The sequence below is a fragment of the Carettochelys insculpta genome, chromosome 2, assembly GCF_033958435.1.
Source record: "Carettochelys insculpta isolate YL-2023 chromosome 2, ASM3395843v1, whole genome shotgun sequence".
NCBI lineage: Eukaryota > Metazoa > Chordata > Testudines > Carettochelyidae > Carettochelys > Carettochelys insculpta.
In genome coordinates this window covers 18,884,435-18,908,782 of record NC_134138.1, presented here as the reverse complement: position 1 = coordinate 18,908,782, position 24,348 = coordinate 18,884,435, and the positions used below count along the sequence as shown (strand labels likewise).

General features: G+C 47.1%; 1 protein-coding gene and 1 long non-coding RNA gene across 11 annotated transcripts in view; one reads left to right on the top strand and one right to left on the bottom strand.

The window, feature by feature from the left end:
• The window catches only part of ST3GAL1 (ST3 beta-galactoside alpha-2,3-sialyltransferase 1), a 122,325-nt gene extending 98,866 nt beyond the window's left edge, over nt 1-23,459 (bottom strand). For 2 of the 8 annotated variants that reach the window (XM_074986626.1, XM_074986625.1), the window contains exon 1: nt 23,112-23,443. The gene's annotated coding sequence lies outside the window, so the exon portion shown is untranslated. Of the gene's footprint in view, nt 1-23,111 lie in introns of all 8 variants that reach the window. The other 6 variants (XM_074986627.1, XM_074986628.1, XM_074986630.1 and 3 more) reach the window with 5 other exon arrangements.
• The window catches only part of LOC142009108 (uncharacterized), a 31,127-nt gene continuing 29,394 nt past the window's right edge, over nt 22,616-24,348 (top strand). For 2 of the 3 annotated variants that reach the window (XR_012644335.1, XR_012644334.1), the window contains exon 1: nt 22,616-22,751. This is a non-coding gene — a long non-coding RNA (uncharacterized LOC142009108). Of the gene's footprint in view, nt 22,788-24,348 lie in introns of all 3 variants that reach the window. The other variant, XR_012644336.1, reaches the window with a different exon arrangement.

Genomic DNA, 24,348 nt, shown 5'->3' with positions numbered 1-24,348 from the left:
ATAACCCAATAACAGTAAGTCATGTGGTCAAAGCCTTTCTATACCCTGCATGAAAAGAGCCAAGCCTACTTCTGCATCCCAATCCTGATTCTCCACTGCCCCACCCCTTGTGCAATCATCTACCTCCCATACAAAGTGGGTGTAGATTGTTACCTCAGTGAAAGCAAAGGGAGAATTCTGCTGTGGTCACACCTTACATCACTTTTGCCCAAGTGTAAGAGATTGGGAATTGTAAACTTGGCTGCACAGCCTCCCAAAGCAGGACACCACGTAGGTGACAGTAGTTTGGAGTCAGACAGTTCCAAAAAAAATTCCCCGCCTCCATTGCCTTTAACATTTCATCCTCAAGGTTCCCCCAAGGCTAGGGTGACCATCCATCCTGTTTTAGCCAGGACTGTCTCTTTTTCACCTCCATGGCGAGTGTCTCAACTTTTTTAAGAACAAGCTAATTGTCCCCTATGTTGTAAAGCAGGGACCTGAATTTTAAAGATACAGCTCTTTAAATTGCAGGGACTGTATAAAGAGCTAGTTGGAGAAGTTGGAGGAGGTGTGTGTGTGGAGGGAGGGTTTCTTTAAACAGATTGTTTGAACATGCTGTTGCCAGCAACCCCTGGGGTGATGGAGGAGGGGCAAGGGAACTCAGGCTGCATGGCTGCTGCATACACTTGGCTCACACTGCCTGAGAAAGAAGAGGCTGTCTCTCAGATATGCCCCTCACCACCCCACAAACACTGTTGGCAGGTAATAGGATTGGGATAGACAAGGCAGGGCCCTATGGGGGGAACAGGGGACAGCCCCTTGGGGTGGGGGAAGGGGAGGGGAGCCAGCAGCTGCAGCATTGCACTTAGCTTGGTAGCCCACAGGCAGCAGCAAACAGGCAAGTCTCTGGACTGAAGGGCAGCTTGACTCAGGCCAGAGGCTAGGTGGGGGATTATGGGTGTGGTGGAGTCCCATGAAGGATGGGGGGGACAGAGCTCAGGAAGGAGCAGAGACAGGAAGAAGGGGACAAGGAAGGTGACTCAGAGGAGGGCCGGTAGAGCTGGATTAACTCTTCTGGAGGCCAGGGATATTAGATTGGGGGGGGGGGGGGGGGCTAGTATCTGGGGAGAGCACAATGACCGTGGGCTCAGAGTATGGGAGGATTTGCTCCAGGCTGGACCAGAAGGCTGGGGTGTGAGATGGGGTGAGGGTGCTCCAGGTAGGAGGTCATGCTCTGAATTAGAGCCTGGGATGAGGGTCTTGGGGTGCACCAGGAGTGGGCTCCAGGCAGGGGCTCAGCCTGGCCCACTGATGGATGGGGGGGCAGGGCAAAAAGGGCAAGCGCCCAGGACCCCAGGCTATTTCAAAGGGGTCTTTTAAATTGCTCAGGCAGATGTGGCAGGTGGACCCGCCCCACCCCCCACTTTGGGGAGGCTAACCCCCTGCTCCACTCCTTCTGCCTGTGCCCTGCCTCAAAGACCAGAGCCCCAGCCCCTGACCACCCCCCCACCTACAAGAGGAAGTGGAAAAAGGCAAAGCGATGAGAGAAGGAGGTTGGGGGCAGGGAGTCTGGCTGCCCCACTCTTCATGGGCATTAATGGCTTAGAAGAGAAAATTCTTTTGACAACAATTCTTTCGGAATTTTGTACCTATGTGAAAACTGATTTTTTTTTAAACATCCCCTGTGTGATGTTGCCAATTGATACATGGAAAATTAAAAACTGGAAAAACTTTACCATAGATCCTCTTTATTTGTTTGACTTTTCAATTAGAGTTGGATTACAGATGAATAATTCCTTCAAGTTTTAAAACAAAAAGCAGTCAAGTAGCACTTTAAAGACTAGCAAAATAGTTTATTAGGTGAGCTTTCGTGGGACAGACCCACTTCTTCAAACCATACCATGGCCAGCCCAGAACAGTTTTAGCATCTGTTTGGGAAGGCTCATCTGAGCCAGTTGGCTCCAGCCCTTATCTCAATCTGGCCCTGCCCTGGGGAATTACGTATCTCCCCGCTTCTGACAAAGTGTCTTATTAAGAAGGTTGATTTGCATTTGAACTCCCCCTTCCGCGTATGCAAGTAAGAAAAGAAAGTTTTTCCAAGAAGTTTGTTTACATTAAACATTCACTCCACCTTTTAGAAACCAGGTACCACTTCACCCTTCCCTCAAGGGACACATTGCTTTTCTAAATGGTCTTACCACTTTAAGGTAGTACACTCTGCAGAGAAATAGTGAAGTACGTTCTGCCATAATGCCATAACTTTTGCAGGGCAAGTTAAAACTATAATGGTCTAGCGACATTTCTGGTAACCATGTAGTGCCACTTCCCATTAACAGCAATGTGAACTCTAGCTGAAAAAGAGTCCTTACCTACCCTCAGCATTAGTAGTGGATGAATCTGATTGACACCAGTAAAGGGGCTTCAGTGCAAAAAGGTGAAAAATCACTGATTTTTGGATTTCAGTTGAGTTTGGAGGGCTGTAAACAAGCAAGTTCTTTTGCCTAGCAAATCCGCAGATTTGATTTGGAAACCACTGACACAAGGAGAAATTCTTAGTGCTGTGCTTTGCTTTGACAGTTATTTTTCTGATGGCAACCACATTTTATTTGTCGTGGAAAAGAATGAAGCAACCTATTCTGAATTAAAGACCAAAAACAGAATGAGTCCTTTCCTTGTTTGAAACAAGCTAGGTCTTCACTGTAGACAAAACACAAAGATGAGAAGTCCTGTGGCACCTTACAGCCTAACAGATTTATTGGAGCATAAGCTTTTGTGGGCAAAGACCCGCTTTGTCGGGTGCAACAAGTTTTCTGCACTTGAGTGCAATCATCTTGACTGAGCGCAGCCATGATGTAAAATGATGGGTATATCACAGAGCAACAGTGCTAGCAACTAATGGGTTGTGCTAACACTGTGTTCCTCCCACGCCCAAAAAGCTGACAGTCCCAGGAACACCTGTGCCACCAGACTCAAAATGAAGCATCTGTGTGTACAGGACTCAAGTTAAGGTTATATCTCAAAATTAACTCTGCGGGGAAGAGAAGCCTGTATATGAGTAAGTCACAGGTTTTACCTCCCTCATCCAGCACCCTTGGGACCTCAGTGGTCCTGAATGAGACAGTTTGTCTGACAAAGGGAAGTCTCCCTGTCCCCAGGCTGCTGCCCTCCTCTGCTGCCAGCTCTATGCCTCATTGGTTCCCTGCATATGCACCCCTCCCACCCATCCCAAGCCCCTCACCTCTAGTTCAGCCTGCAACATCTCAATCCCAGACGCAGCCAGGCTGCTGGCTACAGCCCCAGTAAAGAAGCCCTTCTGGGCTCCCTCCCAACAGCCTCATGGCCTGGGGCTCTTTGGTCCAGTAACATCCATGGCCCGGCAGCCAGACGAGAGTATCCCAGTTTGGGGAGGTGGAAACTGTACTAGAATCAAGAAGGCTAATGACTTACTAGGGTGCATTAGGAGGAGCATTTTGAGCAGATTTAGAGAAGTGGTTGTTCCCTTCTATTCGGTACTGGTTTTTGTATCTGGAATATTGTGTCCGGTTTTGGGCCCCCCAATATAAAAAGGATGTGGATGTGCTGGAGCAGGTTCAGCAGAGGGCAACAAAAAAAAATGACCAAGGGGCTGGAGGACAAGACCTATGAGGATAGGCTGAGGCATTTGGGCTTCTTTAGTTTACAGAAGAGAAGACTTAGGGGTGATTTAATAGCAGCTTTCAACTCCCTGAAGGGGAGCTCTAAAGAGGAGGGTGAGAAACTGTTCTCAGTGGCGTCAAATGGCAGAACAAGGAGTAATGGTCTGAAGTTACAGAGGGAGAGGTATAGGTTAGATATTAGGAAAAAACTATTTCACCAGGAGGGTGGTGAAGCATTGGAATGTGTTTCCTAGAGAGGTGGTGGATTCTCCATCCCTTGAGGTTTTAACTCCCGGTTTAATCAGGTGCTGGCTGGGATGACTTAGTGGGGGTTGATCCTGCTTGAAGCAGGGGGCTGAACTAGATGACCTCCTGAGGTTCCTTCCAGCCCTATGATTCTATGAACCCAACAGACCATGAAGACAGACAATGTGGGTTGTTGGTGGGAATTCACAGCAAAGAACCATGCTGTTGCACATTATCCCAGCTGCACTCCCCCCTTTGCACAGCCAAGCATCTCACTTTTGACCAGAGCGCCCAGTCGAAAAGGGACCCGGGCAGCTCTGGTTGGCACTGCTGCTCAGACTGTTAAAATGTCTTTTGGTGGCCCAGCATCAGGCTGAGGCTAAGGCAAGCTCTCTCCCTGCCCTGGCTTTGCGTGCCCCCTGGAAGCGACCACCAGGTTTCTATGCTTGTAGGCACAGGATGCGCCACCTGCCATCTCTATCCTGAGTGCTGGCTGCAATGGCAACTGCAACCAGTGGAAGCTGCGGGGGTGCACTCAAGGATGCTAGGACAGTGTGCAAAGTCTCCCTTGCTGTCCATCTGCCTGAGGCCACAGGGACCTGGCAGCTTCTTGCTAGAATGGGCAACCAGTGCCAGTGGGATCCTGCACCCCATCCCAAAATCTCCTCCCACCCCCTGAACTCCCTCCAACACACACACACACACACACACACACACACACACCCCCCAACCACTTGTCCCAGCCCCGAGTCCCCAGCTGCACTCCAAACCCCTTATTCTTGGCCCCACCCACAGCCCTCATCCCTCATTAAAGTGAGTGAGAGAGAACAACAGGGGAGGGGAGGATGGAGCAAGCGAGGGGCAGAGCAGGGGTGTTTGGTTTTGTGCAAGTAGAAAGCTGCCTACCCTACCCCCAACAGATGCTAGGACTCTGGAATACTGGCTTATCATCAAATTTATAGTCTGTAAATTTTACTTATTTTTGGATGCTCAGTCGTGTTGCCTCTAATTTGTTCCATCTGTAAGGCCAACAGAGCTGGGCCATCAGCCAGAAGGATTGAACCCGTGACCTTAGGTGCTAAAGCCCTGTGCTCTACCACATGAGCTAAAAACCAGCTGGCCCTCAGCCAAGGCCATAGAGTAGAGACTTCACACTTCCTTGCCAGAAGTTTCAGTGCCTCTGTGGTTACACATTCATGGGCAGGCTAAATTTTGTCATGTGTGGATGTGCACCACCAGCAGAAATGCACACACCGACCATTGCAGGTGCTCTGCTCATCAGCTGCGCGGCCCCTGAATCTCTGGGTGGCCGTGCAGCTTCTCAGCTCAGAGCACACGGATGCCTAGCTGTACACAGCACCTCTGAGAAATCCAGCATTGAACAAGTATTGCAGCTCACATGGACCTGGGTCCACTATGAATCAGCTCCCTAAGCACAGAAACTGACTTTTAGGTGATGTTGTTCACTATTAAGATTATACAAATGGATGGATTTTTCTTCACATTTAATGGGTGCTTTTTGGTATCCTTCACTGAACTGCTACAGCACCCTGGCATGCCAGCACTGAAGATGTTTCCAATATGTAAGTGCAATATATTGATTAGAAAGATAAACCCTAAGAATGGTTTCCTGTATCAGACAAAGAGGGTCTTTGCCAATGAAAGCTTATGCTCCAAAATATCTGTTACTTTATAAGGCGCCACAGGACTTCTTGTTGTTTTTGTATCAGTTTAAATACTCTTCAAAAAGCAGTAATCTTAGTTCTGTTAAGCACTAAGAGCTTAAAAAAAAAATAAACAAAAGATAGGCCACTGATCCCTGCAAAGTGACCATGTTAGTTTGGAGAGCTTTCAAAATATGCCTAATTGAATGTCTGGGGCTCAGTCATTATGTGCCATTTCCTCCCTAATGCAGAAAGCTGCCCTGAAGGGACAGACAAGGATTTCTCCTTCCCAAAAGAAATTGTAAATCTGCAGAAAACTGGTGAAACCAGTTCAATCTCCCTTCTCTGCTCATTCGCGATGCATGCTGTGTAGAGGTCTTGCTGCCGGTGGAGTGCACTGTTGTCCACAAGGTCCTCAACTACTGCAACTGCTGGATGCAGACAGCATAATTTAGAGCAGCTGTAGGGCTGCTCTAAGTTACACTGAAGATCATTCTACTCTCCAGCTGGGCCCAAATCAGGGAAAAGAAAGGTGAGCTAGTGCCAACATTTATATCCACTGGGTGGACTGACTTAAATCATCAAGTGGAAAGCCTTGATTTAAATCAGCTTTACCATTTCTGCTCCAATTATTTTCCAAAGAAAGGTACAGTCCCCTGGTTGATTTAACCATTAAAACATGTTGATTTAAAACTAGGAAAAAAAAATCCTCTACAATAAATTTGGTCCACTTTCTTGCTACCTAAGAGGCAATGCAAGGATCATGTACATTAACTCAAGCAATTATACGGTTAAATATTTTCAGGTTGTTTCTTTTTAGTATGTGAGAAAATGGCAAACAATATATATTGCTTATATACTAGTAAGTGACTTTTTGCTCACTGGGATGGTAACCAAAATTTAAGTAAAAGCACAGAACAGCTTATAAACAATACAACATTAAGAGTTTTTTGACCTCCACTCTTATAAAAAGATGTTTTACATTTACAACTAAATAACAGTTAAGAAAGCTGATTATTTTAGGCCAGCTTGGGAAAATTTTCCAGTATGCAGTTCCAGCTTGCTTGTTTCCTGAAAAGGATACCATCAGCTACATTACTTAATATGACCAATTGTGCCATATTTCTAAGCTTGGCCAGCAAAGTTAGATTTTTTTGCCCCCCAATTTCTTAATCTAGAAAAGCAGCCTTTAAACACAAAAGTTTTGATAGGGGCTTCTGTATTCAGCCTACTCATCATTGATTTCTATGGTTTAAGATTTAGGCTTTCACACAGTTTGTGCTGAATTTAGATTTAATTTTAAACAGGTTTATTTTCAGAAAGAAAATTTTAAAATGAGAAATGGAAAAAAAATCCAATTTAAAAAAATATTTGATGTTCACATTGATTTGCATCCAATCTTGTTCCACACTCCTCAGCCAGCTCTGCTTGGTACAGCTTAGAACTGAACACCTGGTGCGTAGGATGATGGGCAAAGGCACTTGGCTTCTTGAGTTGGGGAGTATCACCACTATTCGGAGACAGAGCTGTAGAACAGCAGCAGGGGGTCCCTTTAAGTTACAGCCTCCTGACCTTTTCCATTATTCAGTAGTTCTCTACACAACAGCTCCTATCACAGTATCTGTAAACACTGTACAGCACGTTGAAAAACCAACAGCTACACTTTCTTTTTATTAAGCTGTTGCACAGAGCTTCCCTTCCTTTTTCTCCCCAGGGACCAGGAACTCATTCTAGTTCCTCATTAAGTGTGATTTTACAGAATAACAGAACAAAGCAATGAGAAATTCTCTCCAAAAGTTTTTATTGGATACAAATTGAACCTCTCTAATCCCCGACTCTCTGATCCAGCAACATCCATAATCCGGCATGACTTTAGTTAGCCAGACCACCACTATCATGGGTGTGGCCAAGTTTCCCATGGTCTCAAAGTTTGTTTACAGCCATCAGTTCTGGTTCAGTGTTCTGTGCTGCTATTTAGCTGTAATTTACCCCTAAATGTCTTCTAAGAGCCTAGTAAGCAATGAAAGTGTTGGTAATGTGCTAGACTGGGGTGTCCAAGAGATGGCCCACAGGCCATAAACCAGCCCATGGAGCCTTTTATCTGGCCCACTGAGCCAGCAGTGGTGCCATTTTTAAAAGGCCAGCTGCCACATGGACAGCTGCCATGGCAGGAACAACTTGCATGGGACCAGCTGTCGCGGAGGCAAGAGGTGCAGAGCTGCTGTTGGCCTGAGGAAAGAGCCCTACCTGGCGGCCAGAGTGTGAAGCTGCCCTGGCACGCAGATCTCCTGGGTAAGTTATCCTGGGTTTGGGGCTACAAGGGGTGTTAAGCCTGGGGGCAGGCAGAGGATGGTCTGGGGCTGCAGGGGGGTCTAAGCCTAGTGGTTGGCGGTTGATTTGGTACTACAAGGGATTTAAGGCAGGGAGTAGGGGTGGTTTGGGGCTATTTTATGTGCAGCCCCCGGAACACGTAAAAAGTTGCCATGTGGCCCCCAATGAAACATGGTTGGCCGCCCCTGCACTAGACAATATTGTTCCCGTGTGGTCCAGCAAATCCTCTCATCTGACACCAGTCAGGTCCCAAGGGTGCCAGCTGAGAGAGGTTAAACCAGGCTTCTCTGCTAGTTCTCCAGGGTGACTGCACCAGCCCTTCTTCAAGCTGAGTGCTAATAGGTGGGATTTTCAGGAACAAGGAGTTTCTGGGGACCTTGCTTGCCCTTGTGGCTGTGTCAGAGCTTTGACCTTCCTGTGATGCAGGCAGATCTTGACTTGGCCATGCAGCACAATTGATGCAAGGAGCAGGAATTTTCTAGATCCTATCTTGTGATCACTGACACCTACCTCATCCACTGTGGTGTATAGTTAAGATGCTGTACGAACACATGGCAGGAAACATATCCTGTTCCAAAGAGCTTACGAAGAAAACAGGTAAGACACTGATACCTGATTTACAAATGTGAAACTCGGATGCTCTGGGCAAGCCTCCAACGGAATCCAACCCCCACAAAACCAAGTCTCAAAGAATGAGTCAGCTGCGGCAGCTTTGGGCTAAAAGTAGTAGTACAGGTGTTCAGGCTCAGAATACAGTGGAGGTTTCATACCCTTCTCCCACTTCTCTGGGTCCTAGCGGCTGGCTCCAGCCCATGCTCAGATGTCAGCATTACAACTGTATAGCCCAGTGGTGTAACAGTATAACCAATATGGTTTCTCTAGACATTGAGAGGCCCATAGCTTGTCTGCAGCCATCCGAAAGAGCGGCAGCCATTAACCGTGAAGCTACAGGTCACATACTCACATTCCATCTACATTTCAGCACAAAAGTAACATATCAGGCTGTTAAGAAGAAGACCACATCCCAGTGCCACCCACTGTTAAACAGATCACCAGATGGGTAAAGAAAACTTAACAGCATTTCCTCAGGCAGGCAATGACTTATCAATGGCTGAGGTGGAAACACCATTGTCTGATTATCTTCATTTTTCTACTGTTTTCTGTATATTCTCTGTCTGGTTTGTAATTGCTCCTGTCTGCTGTATAAGTAATTTTGTTAAGTGTAAATCAGTTAAGGTGGTGGGTTATGATTGGCTAGGTAATTCTGTTATAATTGGTTAGTAAAATTGTACTAAAATAAATGGTCAAGATATAGCTAAGCAGGACTCAAGTTTCACTACTTAAAAACTGGAGTCCAAGAAGAAAGAGGGAGAAGAACAGAACGAAGGGGGAAAAAAAGAAGAACAGAACATACAACAGGAGAGAAGGAGGAACACCTAAAGGACTCACCCTCAAGATCCTGAGGTGCAGCAACCAGCATGCAGAGAGTGATTTTATCTATCCCAACAGGGAAGTCTGCCTGCCTGCCTTACAGGACTGGTGAGCATGATACTGTATGTATGTATGTATGTATGTATGTATTCTCCTTTTTTGGTAATCGTAAATAGAGAATAAGAATATTACTGTGGTAAGGCTTTTTCAGTGGCACAGATCCTGTATACCCACAGGGAATTATGCTCTGAGCCCTAAGAACTGGGTAAGTGTGGGAGTTTAAATTTACAGGGTCACGCCTTGAGCCCTACTGACTGGGTGGGTGTGTTCCTCAGAGTGGAAGGGATCAGAAATTTGTGTGGGTAACACTGGAACCTCTGGAGTTCAAGTCAGCAGACAAGCCAGCAACAGCCATGCTGTGGGTCTTATGTTGCAGCCTAGAGATTAATTGGCTTGCTTAGTCACACAGAGTCTGTGGCAGATCTATGAATTAAATCCAGATCTCCAAGTCCCTGTCCAGAGCCTTAATGGCAAGATTTTTCTCTTTGTCTCTAATAAAGCCCACATACCATAAGCAGATTTGTAACAAATATCCCCATTGCTTTCCAGACTTTGACTTTGTCGTGCAATTTCTCTTTTAGTCCAGGGAATTCAAGCACACAGCAAGTAATTAGACCGGAGTAACTCCTTTGTTTGCATTTGGAAGTTGATGGGAAAAATTCACAAGTTTTATTAGACAGCAAAACAACTTTAAAAAGGCTTATGCAGCCCATCAAAATACCAAAAGGACACTCCTAACGGCAGTGCCCACAGGAATTCAGGACTAAGCACCGATGGTGTTTTTTTTAGTAGCCATACAGCAAGCATGCATACAGATACATTGTTTGGGAATTTTAAAAAGCGTAAGACACTCCACTGCACACTCTTCTCTCCTGGGGACAGAGTAAGCATGTGGCTGATGTTGCTTAATGCATTAACAGAGGGTGTTCAGCTCCCGTGCTCCTCACTGCAATATCTACAGCTAGGGTGAGCAATTTTTTTACACTGGGCCCCACTTTTCATCCCTGCAATTAGCTGGGGCCCTCCAGCTTGTCTAATGTAATCCAAACCAACATTAATCTTGCTTATGTTCATATTAGGAAAAAAAAAAAAACACCTTTGGCACACATAAGAAAATAAGTCTGTAGAACGTACACATTTTGTTAATCGGTATATACGTGTGAATACACACCCATAAGAACAGTAACATATGTCAACATTTTTAAATGAGATGGATGAGCCTGACATGCAGCAGCTGATTGTGCTGTGCCCCCCCTTATGAAATGTCACTCCCCTGAGGAGACATGCTCCCCAATTTGCCTACCCCGATCTACAGGCCGAACTTCTCTGGTGTGGCATCTTCAGAACCTGAAAATTTGCCAGACCACGGGAAGTCAATATTGTCTAGCACATTACCAACACTTCACTGCTTCCTGGGCTCTTAATAGACATTTAGGGTAAATTACAGCTACATAATGGCAGAGAACACTGAGCCAGGACTGGTGGCTGGAAACAAACTTTATGGGATCGTGGGAAGCTTGGCCGCAGCCATGGTAAGTGTTTGTCCAGATAACTAAAATCATGCCAGATAACAGCGTGCCAGATTAGAGAGATTCAACCCACACTATACAGTCGAGAGTTTGAGAGCCTGTCTTTGCGTCTGTTTGTTCAAGAACTCCTCCTAAACAGTAAGAGCTTGGACACCAAGCTTGGTATGCAGCCTTCCCTCGTAACTTAAAGCAAGGTCAGAGTTTGGCTGTGCCAGCACAATGGTATGTGCCAGGACTGGAACTGTCTCTCATAAAACTATACAGGAACGAGAGAGAGAGAGGGAGAATCATAGGAGGTGAAAGGAGGTGGATTGGGGCAGGCTCCCTTCCCACCCCTGCCCCACTCCAGCACTTCCCCAGTCTTAAGCTTCTTGCCCCCCAGGTGCCCTTTAAGAAGGGCAGGGACTGAAGCACCCTCCCCCGACTTCATTCGGAAACATTGCTGGTTGTTCCCCTTCATCAAGGAGCAAGGCGAAAGTGCATGTTTTGCTGCATTCTCCACTCTGGCTGGGGAGTGCAGGTGGCAGGTGAACCTGGACCTGCCCCAACTGTAGACATGCATCCCTCCCTCAGCTGTGTACACTGGAGCTGCAGCAGCCACAGAGAGGCCCTTCTCACCTGGCACCAAGCTGCTGCGAGAGAGGGTGGGGTAGTCCCTTCTCCCCAAGGCACCTGCACACAGAACCTCTCGTCCCCATCCCCATCCCAGAGTAATGGTGTAAATGAAGAAAAACAAAAAACAAAGTTAAAGACTCAAGCAATGCCAGGTAAATCTTCTAATAGGAACATATACAACATAACAAGAAGTCCTGTGGCACCTTACAGACTAACAGATATTTTGGAGCATAAGCTTTGTGGGCAAAGACCCACTTTGTTGAGCTTATGCTTCAAAATATGTTAGTCTATAAGGTCCCACAGGACTTCTTGTTTTGAAGATACAGACTAACAGGGCTACCTCTGATATACAGCATAAAATAGCAACGGACTTGCTAGCCAGGACAAGCAAAGCAGGTTTCTGACATCAATGTTTAAATTAAAAGGCTGTATCTGAATATGCCATTGATTCCATTCTGAGGTCTTCGCTGAAGTGTCTCATCACAATAGGACTGGGTGTTCATCAGATCATTTTGTGTCTTAGCATCAAGGACCACAAACATGTAGGGTTCAGAATCTGAAAGTTAGATAGGAACGTACACCTCAAACAAGGGTAGAGAAATTTATCACATTAAGGCTATGTCTACAGTTTACTAATGAAGGGCTGAAAATACACATTCAGCGCCTCATTAGAATGCTAGCAGCCGCGGCACTTCGAAACTGATGCGGCTTGCTGCCGAACGGCTCTTCCGGATGGGGCTCCTTTTTGAAAGGACCCCGGCAACTTTGAAATCCCCTTAAGTTGCAAGGGTCCTTTCGAAAAGGAGCCCCGTTTGGACAAGCCGTGCGGCAGCGAGCCATGTCAATTTCCAAGTGCCGGGGCTGCCGGCATCCTAATGAGGCGCTGAATGTGTATTTCAGCCCTTCATTAGTAAACTAAGAAATGGCCATTTGTATGTCCATTTTGAAGTTTTGGGCTAGTATAGACACGGCCTAAGAAATGGACTGGCTGCACTTGCTCCTTTTTCAGCATGGTTCCATGTTTCCCAGGTTGGAAGAAACCAGTGCTAGTTTTCTTTTGCAATGAGCTGTCACCTCCAGGATGTTATGGTCCTTGGATTATGGAGTTAAATTTTATGTAAACAGGTATAAATCCACAGATCAAGTAAGTTCTGAGCTTGGCCCACATTGTCTATCAAATCTTACTCTTGGGTATTTCATTTAAGAGCCCTAGATGAGCTTCAGGCCCATTTGCTGATAGCTTAAAAGGTGGGGTGGGAAGGGGTACTTCAATGGGAGGACATCCTACCAGGCATTAAGAATCTTCATTTTGTATTTTCTTTTAACTTAGTCCTGCTGTTAACAGTTTTAACGCATATCTGAAGACAAGCTAAATTTAAAGCTATGTACTCTTAATTGCAAGATTCGTAATATTATGCTAAGAAAATAACCACTTAAATAATTATTAGAGTATGAAATAGCATGAAGTGTCAGTGGTGACATATTAAATAAACAGATTATGTTGTACAAGTTTTGGTTAAAACAGAAAATATTCACTGGAGAGAAGACCAAGTGCCAAGATTTCCCTCTTGCTTTTGCTCTGACTGTGTTCACATGGGCTAGGGCTACACTGAGCCATAGGGCTGGCAGCTTGATGCAAATGAGCAGTCTTGAAAATGCAAACAAATGCTCATTTGCACATCTGCATGGCTAATTTGTATATTCATACAAGATTATTTGCTGGTGGAAGCTGCCACTGGCAGAAACAAGAGGTGTAGATGTGGTTCTGCGGGCAAGAACCCCATTTGTCAGCAGCCCCATATCCCTGATTTTTTCCAGGCATAAGGGGCTGCCAACAAAGGGGTTTTTTGCCAGCAGAACCATGTCTACACTGCTTGTTTTCTGCCAGCATCAGCCCCTGCCGGCAGGGCAATCCACATGAATATGCAAATTAGCCAGGCAAATGAGCATCCTTTTGCATTTTTGAGACTGCTTATTTGCATCTGCTGCCAGCACTACAGTTGTGTAGCCCCAACCATAATTTTTTTGCATGCCTCACTTACACTGGCTCAATCTACATTCTGTGCTACAAGCCATCCAGGACTGCAGCTTCAGATAAGTAAAGCTTCTGAGATTTCTTCCTAACACAAGGTACACAGACGAGCAGATGAAAGTAAGATGGGGCCAAAACAAAGTTTTCCTCAATAATCAGTGTGGTCATAATGATTAAAACACAAACAATTTGATACAGAATTAGGAATAGGGGGAAGCCTTATTTACAGCTCCCCAAACAGACTTCTCAAAAGACTCCAGCAAAGTGGCAAAGTTAACAGCATTTTAAATGTTTGCAACTGAAAGGTGAACTTGCAGGTATTTTCTTACCTTTAAGGGGAACATTTGTACTTCAGCACAGGCTTGGGCATTACTATTGGAAATACATAGTTTTTCAGTAGGCCACTGTCAGCTGCAAGAAAAATAACTAACTATTGCTTAATATAGCTAATCTTTTATCCCAGAGTGCCCTTATAAGCTGCGAGACCAATGGGTCAACAACCTTTCTGAGGAAGAGCGCTGAAACGTGACCTTTTGACCTCCATGTAGGGTCTGAGTGCCGATGATACTTTTTTAAAGTCGCTAACGCTGCATCTACACTTGCACTTCTCTTTCGAAAGAGGTATGCAAATGAGGCAAATTGAAAATGCAAATGAGGTATATTCTACACCTTATTTGCATATTCTAATTTCAAAAGAGCTTCTTTCAAAAGAAGAAAGCCAATGTAGATGCTGCTCTTTCGAAAGAATCCTTCCCAAAGGGAAGAAGGATTCTTCCGAAGATGGGTTTACTTTCAAAAGAGCAGTGTCTACACTGGCTTTCTTCTTTCGAAAGGTCGTTGGAAAGTAGAATATGCAAACGAGGTGCCACATATACAAATTTATCCCTTATTTGCATTCTATTTAGCTCATTTGCATACCTCTTTTGAAAGAGGAATGCAAGTGTAGATGCACCCTAACAGTCCTACTTACATCAGCTTCCTTCATACATAAATTCGGATGGGGAGCTTTACTGTTTAGGTGGGAGTTGGTAGCATTTGCTGGTCCTTCGTTAATCCACAGATGGCCTGGCTTTGAGCAAGCTCCCAGCTGCATGGGGGCAGGGCTGAGCTCTTAGCTCATGCCATTCTTGGCACCTGTGCTGGGTGGACGGTGGTGGGGAGGGGGACAGTGCTGACCCCATGCTGCACCAAGATTCTGTCTCCGCTATCTTAGAACGAGAAGGTTTATTTTCTTTTCTCCATGACACCAGTTTTACAGAAATGTCTGTCAACTTCAGCTACTTCTTCCTGATTTGCATTACAGTGGCTACGTCTACACTAGCCCCAAACTTCGAAATGGCCACATAAATGGCCATTTCGAAGCTTACTAATGAAGCGCTGAAATACATATTCAGCGCCTCATTAGCATGCGGGCGGCCTCGGCACTTCGAAATTGATGCGGCTCACTGCCGTGAGGCTCGTCCCGACGGGGCTCCTTTTCGAAAGGACCCCGCCAACTTCGAAGTCTCCTTATTCCCTAAGGGGACCTAGGGAATAAGGGGACTTCAAAGTAGGCGGGGTCCTTTCGAAAAGGAGCCCCATCGGGACGAGCCGCACGGCAGCGAGGTGCGTCAATTTCGAAGTGCCGCGGCCGCCCGCATGCTAATGAGGCACTGAATATGTATTTCAGCACTTCATTAGTAAGCTTCGAAATGGCCATCTACGTGGCCATTTCAAAGTTTGGGGCTAGTGTAGACATGGCCAGTAAGTGAAAAGAGATGGAAACTGAAGAGGTACTTAAAAGTTTCAGGCACTAACACTGGACCCCTTGAAACCCTACACCAATTTTTGTGGTAAGCGTAAGCATTCTTGTCCCCTGTTGATGTGTGGAGAAAGCCACGCTCATAGCTGGGACAATGTATTATACAGGGAAAGCAGTTAAACTGACTGAGCACAAAATATTGTCAGAAGCACAAACCTAAACTACACAGTAAACCCTCGACAGATGTGGCTTCAAGTTACACATAATTTGCTTTAATGCAAGTTAAGCATAATACCAGTTAAGCACAACTCCATGTGGCTGGAGGAAGGCAGAGAGAAGGGGCTTTCAGCTCATCTAGCTGCCCACAAGCTAAAAGCCTTACCCCTGCCTTCCCCCAGTGGCATGGCTGTCAGGTCAGTTTCCCAGGTCCACAAGCGGAGGGGAGCTGGGAACCAAGTGGCAGCCTGGTTCCCACTCCTCCCCGACTTGTGTGAAAATTTGAGTTACGCAGGGGTTGCAGGAACACAACCCCCATGTAACTCAAGGGTTTGCTGTATTTTCCTACCCTAATCTCTGAGTTATTTTACAGACAGAGAAGAAAAGCAAGGCTAAATAAAATAGATTCAGATGGAGAGTGAATTCACCACTTGTATACATGGAGACTTGTCTTCATTGATGCAAAGATATTTAGTTTTAAGCACTTGAATAAATTGCCCCAGGAGGCTGTGGAATCCCCACCAATAGAAATATTGAAAGGCCAGTTACATAAACATCTTTCAGAGATGATCTAGATGGTGATGGGTCCTGCAATGAGTGCAGGGGATTGGACTTGATGACCTCTCAAGGTCCCTATCAGTTCTGTGATTCTATAACTAACCTGTTATAGTTCTCACTGCAAAATCTTCATCTCAAGGTAACTGGATGAGGCAGCATTAGATCCCCACCAGTGGCTGATTATGCCAAGTTTGCCTCCCAGTAAAACTATAGACAAGCCCAATCTGTAATCAGTCAGGATGGTGATTAAGCTATGTCCCAAGCAAAAACTAGCCATGGCTTTGGGCTAGTCTATGTGGGAACTAAAGTAATCAATAGTTATTTCCCACTCATTCCAGAATAAGAAATGATATTCCAAATCACTATGGCACTAGAATTTCACACCCCATGTTAGTCCAGAATAACTTCCTCCACAGAGGCAGTTTGCTCACTGAAACTAAGAGTGGTTCTTTTTTTGTTTAGTTTTTTTTCAAACACACAGATAATAAAGGCATGTCAGTCTGTAGTGCCCAGGGTAAATTAGGCAAACTGTGGGTGGGGGTAAGGAAAATGCAATAAAAGCTCCGTTATTGGGCACTCAACCAGAAAGCTCAATTAACTGGTATTTCTGATATCTCCCAATACAAACCTTCAGTCTAGTGACTGGATCTAATATACTACCCAGCACATTATGTAACTGCATAGTCTGCACTTGTCTTCTGCCTCTTTTGCAGAAGAGTAAAGCAAGCTGAAACCAGTGATTTGTTTAAAAGGAAAAAAAAAAAAAAAAAAGCAGTTTCCAAGGCCATGACATAGGGTTATTACACATGCAACCCAATCTCCTATGCCTTCTACAATGGTAACTGATGTGATAATGACAACTCTGAGGCACTACAAGATCCTGAAGTGCCTCCAAAATCATGAAAGATTAAATTATGTTCAGTATAGTTTTGATGTTAAATGTGTTTTTTAGCGATCAGGGTACATGCCATGTACTGCCCATAATGAGACGCTGTGTCATGAGAACCTTCTGGTTAGAAAACTTTACCGACGTACAAGTAAGAGGGGTAGCCTGGTTAGTCTGTAGCTTCACAAAAAACAAAAACAATCAATCAGTCCTGTAGTACCGTAAAGACTAACAAATTTATTAGGTAAGGAGCTCTTGTGGGCTTACCCATGAAAGCTCATTACCTAGTAAATAAATGTGTTAGTTTTTAGAGGTGCTACAGGACTGCTCGTTTTCTTATATACACCTCAGTGCTTTCAGTACCCAGCCATTTTGCTGTGCAGCACTATTTCTGAACTGGTGAGCACTGGTATACTATTTTATACTTCATTTCACTGTATGCCTTGTCAAAGTTTGACTCAGACTCACAATTTATCAGACCACTCTGTTTTATTAGCAAAGCCGCTCTGCTAATACATTTAGAAGTGAGCCCCCTGAGTGGGGCTTGTGTCTCTTAATTTATACAGTTGTTTTTGGAGAACAAGTTACAGAGAAGTTACAGACAAAAGAAGAAAAGATTTTAGTCACCACCCTTGAGATCCCTGAGACCAGTCACGTATCTTCAATTACCTGCCACCCTTAACAATCTCCTTTAACAGCTTCCAGTTAACTTAACTAATTGCCCTTCACACCTTCCATTCTGATGCCTGCTTCTTAGACGTGCTGGCTCCATCTTAATTGCTTCTCCATTCAAAAGCTAACTGTCCCTACGTGTGCTCCCTCAGATACTTTGTAACATGTTTTGGCATGCCCTCTCATATACAATGTATCCAGCATGTCCCCTTATACAATGTTATACTTATACAATGTTATACTTCCACAGCCTATTCTTTGAAAATTAGTAGTCCATTGGTAACATATAACACTCAGTTAATCAGAATATTTGATAACCGCCTCCTCTGACCTCACCTACCTACCTCTTAGTGAAAGCCACTAAACTCTCACCTCCAGAATAGCTACTGAGAGTTTTAAAACAAGCAGTCCTCTTGTTACAGACTAAGTCAGGACTCGGTAACCAAAATAGCAAGAAGAGCCATTTTTCCCCCCAGTTCAGTAAAAAACTCTTAACTCAAAAGCTGCAATGCATGTGAATAGGAGAAGGTCCTTTATAAATAAATGAAGTCAAACCATACTTTTTGTAACCCCTCTGTTAAGAACTGTGCACGCACAATGATTTGTAATGTGATGTACGGTACTGCAGGACATTCACAAATTTTTCATATTCTGTTTCCTCACATTTTATGTGTATATTTGTACCACTGTCTTCCCCACTTTCACTCCCAAACCTTCTCTCTGGAGGATGCTAGGGGCAGTCATCTAATGATTTGAGATCACTTATTTGCTATTTAGGTATCAGTTGTTCACTGTTGGGCTTTTAGACATTCACTGTTTATTGAAAAATAAATCAGGGGGTTTTAAGTTTTTTGTTTTTTTTAAACTTTGCATTCATAGCTTCGGGAGCCACAAAAAAAGTCCATAAGAACCACGTGCAGCTCCAGCTGCAGGTTGCAGATCCCTGGCCTAAGTGTACAACCTAACACAGCTACCCTTCAGGCTATCACGAGTTGGTTATTTTGCCACAAAAAGAAAACCACCTGCAGATCAGAAGTAGTCTAAAGTTTTTGTTTCAGCTTAAACTTCCAGGCCAGTGCAGAGAGGAATCTAATGCAACCACTTCTGCAGCCAGACAGCCAAAAGTGAACAGCATGTGTTTGGCAAAGCACACCAATACTTTGAGTGCTGCCATGAATCCATAGGGGATACTGTACTATTGTGGCTCATCAACTTCCTTGAGTATTGAATCAGCACCTGGGTAGGGTTCAGTTTGAATTAGCAGTGCTAGCGCACAAGCTGGTGTTCCAGCAAGTAGATATTTCAAAGCAGTTGCTTAACACAAAACTAACCCTGCCCTCCCCACAAAACACACACATAAAAAGGTGGCCAGCTAATTGTATGGGTTGCACACAACCAGGAAGCAGGAAAGATATTGTTAAAGGTGACTCTCATTTTTATCTTTCATCACTGTACAAACACTAATATAAAGGAGCCCATTTTGGGATCATAGATAAAAGTATCCATCTGTAAACTTCACTTGGGGGTGGGGTGGAAAAAGATAATTCTAAGTTGTTTTCTTGTTCAAAGAACATTTTTAAAGATGGTATACATTGACTAAAATAAAAGTGTTCTTACCCTTCTACTCTCTCTAATATATAATTAGGTTGTTTTTCCCTTTAAAATGTGTACTGTGTGGCCAAGGCTACAAGCATCTGCTGAGTACTGATACATTCACAGATTCAGACCATCGCATCTCTATGTCAGTATTTTTCAAGATAAGTGTTAGAGGTGTGAAGATCTGTTTAGACTCTATTAAATGCTTCTAAGTTGCTGCATGCATAAATCTTACTTGTAACGTTTGTACCCCAGGCTGTAAGCTAATATAAAGCAAAACGTACGTAACTGTAAAAATGCCTCTGTGAACTGGAAAAGCTTGCTAGGATGAATGATTCCACCATCCACCGAGAACGACCATCAGAAGTAAGGCTGCAATTACACCAGAGCACTTATTTGTTTCTGGTGAAGATGCTCCAAGCCAACAGAAAAGAACTCTCCTGTCAGCTAAACTGCAGCCTCCACGAGAAGCTCTCCTGCTAACATAGTGCTGTCTACACCTGCTAATAGGTCAATGCAACTTATGTTGCTCAAGGTGTCAAATTAAATCACACTCCTGAGCAATGTGAGTTAAACCAATTTGTAGCATACACCAGGTCTACAGGTGGGTACAGCTACACTAGGGTAGAAAGTTGATTTCCGGCACGCAATTCTCGCCACGCCATGAGCATAGCTAGAATCGATTTATCAGAATGCACTTTCTTACCCTGTGTAGATCGGGGTTCTTCAGGCTCACACCAACATCTGACTCCACACAAAAGAGTGGAGTACCACGGTCATCCGCCAAGCCCAGAGAGCTCGATTTTTGCCACATCTTCACACGCGGCAGAATTGACCTCTGGAAGACTGACTGCAGCATGATAAACTTGACCATAACAGGGACACAGACAAATATTTTGACATAAAAACTCAATTACTACTCTTCCATGCCTAGAAAGCTCATCCCATTGGCATGAATTATGGAAGAAGGAAACAAGACATGAAAATTCTCCATCTCTGCTGTTTTGTTAACTAGCTGCAGACCTGCAAGAATTCAAAGCACAGATCCCAGGGTCAACCTGGGTTAGCCCCAAAAGACAGACATTCAGATTACAGATTACTAACAGATTGCTATTGTTCTCTTGTCTTTTGGAATCACGGACAGTGATTTATTTGTGTGTATATGTCACCTGCTTTAACCTGTCAATAACTCCTTCATTTTTTTCTCCTAGTTAATGTATCCTCAATCAGTTTTCTCTAGGACTGGCTACAAACATTGCTTTTGGCATGAGATCCCAGGGACAAAATTGACCTGGGGTATGTGTCTTGTGACTGGGAACAAACTGAAGATGATGTGATCTCTGGAGTAAAGCAACCATTTGTCACAGAGTTCAGCTGGACAGAACAGTGAGATAGACTGGATTGTGCAAAGGGAGCCCCTGTGGATTCACAGTAAGACTGTTTCAGGAGTTCACATTTGTTACCAGGTTAGCAAAATCTAATTCTCAAACATGCAGCCAGTTGGGTGCGTTCCTGCCTTGCTTTTTGACAGGCTGCACTGAAGCTGGCACTCAGCGTCACAAATCACTCCAGACAGCATGACAAGCAGAAGGCAAATACACAATTCAGACTTTCAAGGGTGTGTTATATGAACATTAAGTCATTTCTATCTATACGGTACACGTACATGCATATTTCTTTAAAAAAGCATGCTACACACGATATTTCTGCAAATGCATTTTTGATCTTTTCATTTGTTGTAATTTAAGCCAGAAGAACTGGTCTTGTTAAGGATTTGGAACATGTGCTCATTTGTAGCAATGAATCTCAAACACATGCAACAAATGTGGCTATGATTGGAGCAGGGAGGTCACAGAATCGTGGATCCTGTGACTTCCGGAAACTTCAACCCACCATGGCTGGGAGCTGCAAAAATCCCCCTTGGCAGCCCGGAACAGCAGGGGCCCTTTAGCGCTCAGAGTCAGGGGCGGGGGAGGCGCAGTGGTGAACTCCTGTAACTTGCAGTTACATTAGACAGAAGGGATCCAAGGAGTTCCAACGCCACCATAGCAGGCAAGAGAATCCCACAGAAGATGGCAGGGGACCCCTACCCCCAGCACTGAGCTAAGTCCCTCCCCTGCAGCTGTCCAACTGCCACAGTATAGGGAGTCCACAGCTCCCCCTTTTTCCACAGCTATTTTTAGTAAAAAAAATCAAGGGCAAGTCACTGGTGTCCATGACTTTTCCTTTATTGCCCCATGATCTGCCAGTCAGTTTTACTAAATATAATCTGTGACCCAAATATTGGCCTGAATAAGAAAGCCTATGCAACAGGAGAAGTGTGAACCTTTATAGGAGCTATTTTTTCCATCTTATTACTAAGGGTACACCAGATTTCGTTTATAAGTGAGAAGCATCAGCATTAGTAGAGTTGACTTGAATTTATGCTATTTCTCTCCCACTAACACACCCACACACACAAAAAAAAAAAAGTGTCCCAAAATGCTCTACAGTTCTCAGTAACTGACTGTACAAGCTACGGGGCCAGGGGGAGGCTTGAACCTAGGATCAGGCCCCTAACAGCATGAAGACTGTCAGTTTTATAATGGAAAAACGCCAGATCATTTTCCCACTCAGGCAAGTCGGTGGGGAAGTACTGCTTCTATCAGTACGCCAGTTCTCACCTGAAAGTAACCCTTTCCCAGCCCACAGCTGCCCAGCCCTACATTCTGCAGGCACCTGCCCCAGCAACATAACTTTAAAAGACATCGCCCCCTCCCCGCAAGGAGCGTTTGCAGAGCAATGCATTTGGCTCCCTGCACGAGGCAGCGCACTCAAGGAACGCAGCAGTGGGCAGGGGGGCCCTTGAAGTGTCGGATTTCCTTGCAATGCGTGACCCCTGGGTATACGTTCAAACTACCTCTGGGGAATCGCCCCCCGACGCCCCACGCGAAGCTGTGCCCGGAGAGCTGGGAGCCCTTCCTAACTGAGCCCCCTAGGCAGACACGGGGGCGGCTGTCCGCCCACTGGGAGGCGAGGCCCGGCCCGGCCCAGCCCAGCCCAACTCTGCTGACACTTGAGCCAAACTCAGCGCGCCGGGGAGGGAGGGCGGGCGTGGGGCGCAGCCTGGCGCGCTCGACCCAGCAGAGGGCTGCTGCCCGCACAGGGGGAGCGGAAACTGCAAACAAAAAGTTCTTCCCGGGCACACGTGCAGGCGAGACCCAGTTAAGGCGAGGGCGCCACGGCCGGATGGCTCCAGAGATCGGGGCCGCCCCGAGCAAGCGTGTGTGTTTCATGGGCCCCGCAGGAGGCGGAGTGCCTCCCCCGCACTCCGCCACAGAGCAGCTGGCGGAGATCACCACCAGGGAGTCTGGGGAGGAGTCGCCACCCTCCCCCAGCTGCGCGGCCGGCGGCTCCGGCCAGTCTGCAGGCCAGGAGCGCAGGGAGAGGGGCAGCCCGCGGCTCCCCGGAGAAGGGGAAGGCAGAAGGCCGGGGATCAAGCTGGCAACGGGGGCCGGCCGGGCTGGGGGCGGTCCATGAGCCCCGCACCCATGGGCGAAAAGCCGGGGAGCAGCAAAGTGGTATGCAGACACGCCAGCCCAACGGCTCGCCCCGGGGTGAGCGGCGCGCAGGCAGGCAGGCTCGGCGCAGCATCCCGAGCCCGTTACGGGAGCCAGCGGGCACGTAGCGGGGAACCCCGCGGGCGCCTGCTGCCCCCGATCCCGCGCCTCACCGCCGCGTCAGCAAGTGTCGGGGCAGAGCAGAGCGCAGCGCTCCGGTTCCTTGGGGGTCCCGCCCGCCTTGCAGCGTGGACACCCCCCGGCGCGCTGCTCTGCGCTCTGCCCACGCGTCTCCCGCTCCGCGATGCTTCCGTCCCTGCGGCGCCGACCCTCACTTAGCCGCTGCCTCTCCCCAGCCTCCCCCGGCCCCCGTCTGCTCACCGGGGAGGAGAGGAAGGGGCCCCTCGGGCCGGCCACTCACGGGTGCTGGGGGGCTCCTCAGCGCTCGTCGCAAACCCCAACAGCGCTTCCCTCCACGGCTCCCTTTGTCCTTCCCGGGCAGCGGCAGCACCGGGCGCGGCGCGGAGCCGGCACCTCCCGCGTGGGAGCCGGGAGAGCCTCGGCGAGCCACTGCTCCTGCCGCCGCCGCCGCTTCCCTAGCGGCGCTTCCTGCGCACCTAATATAGCGCTCGCAGAGCCACGTGGATGCGAGCCCGGGCTCAACGCGGCGGCCCCGGCCCCGGCCCCTCCTCAGCCCGGGGAGACGGAGGGTGACGGTGACTGAGCCGCAGGAGAGGGGGGCCGAGAACGGGAGCGATCGGGGGGAGCAGCCGGGGCGGATGAAGCCGGAGTGGGCGGCTCGGAAGCGGGGGAGGCAGCAGCGGCCCGGGCCCGGGGGAAGGGAGGCAGGGGGGCGAGGCAGGGCCGGAGAAGAGCCGGGGGAAGGGTGTGGAGGCGCCGCAGGCAGCGGGGAGGGGAGAGGCCGCGACGGGAGGCAGCTGCGGGGGACCGCCGGCGCCGCGGGCGCTTCCAGGGGCTGGGCACGCCTGGGGCAGCGAGGGGCGCAGGCGGGCCTCGGGAGTCCGGACCCAGGGAGCGATTAACTCCAGCAACGCCTGCCGGGCCGGGAGGGGGAGTTGTCCCCAGCCCCTTCCCCGCCCGAGAACGGCGGAGCCCGGCTGTACCCCGAGGGCTGGGGCGGCTTTGTGGGCGTTCAGCTCAGCTGGGGTTAGGATTTTCAGTGGCCGAGAAAAGGAGACGGAGGGGACCGGACCTCAGCACCTACCAGCATTTCCAAAGCACCCAGGGCGCTTACCTGCCTCGCTCCCCTTTTCAGAAGTGGCCACTGATTGCCATGGATACTTTGGGTCAAAAGTGCCTAAGTCACTTTTGGTCCCTTGGAAGAGACCAGCCTTACTTCATCTCTGGCACCCAGGCCTGTACCTAAAGCACTACAGACTAGAAGAGGGGAAACTTCTGCTGTGCTGTGGCTGTGACCCGGCCCAGAACTATTCCTAGTGTGGGCAGGTACCTTGTGCAGAGCTGACTCACCAAGCCTACAGTCCAGCCTAGTGTAAGAGGCTGAGTCCCTCGCTTTCTGCCCTTTCAGATTTTGACAACAAACACAGAATGGAATATAAAAGAACTGCCGCACAGGTGTGGTCAGGCTTCCCCTCTT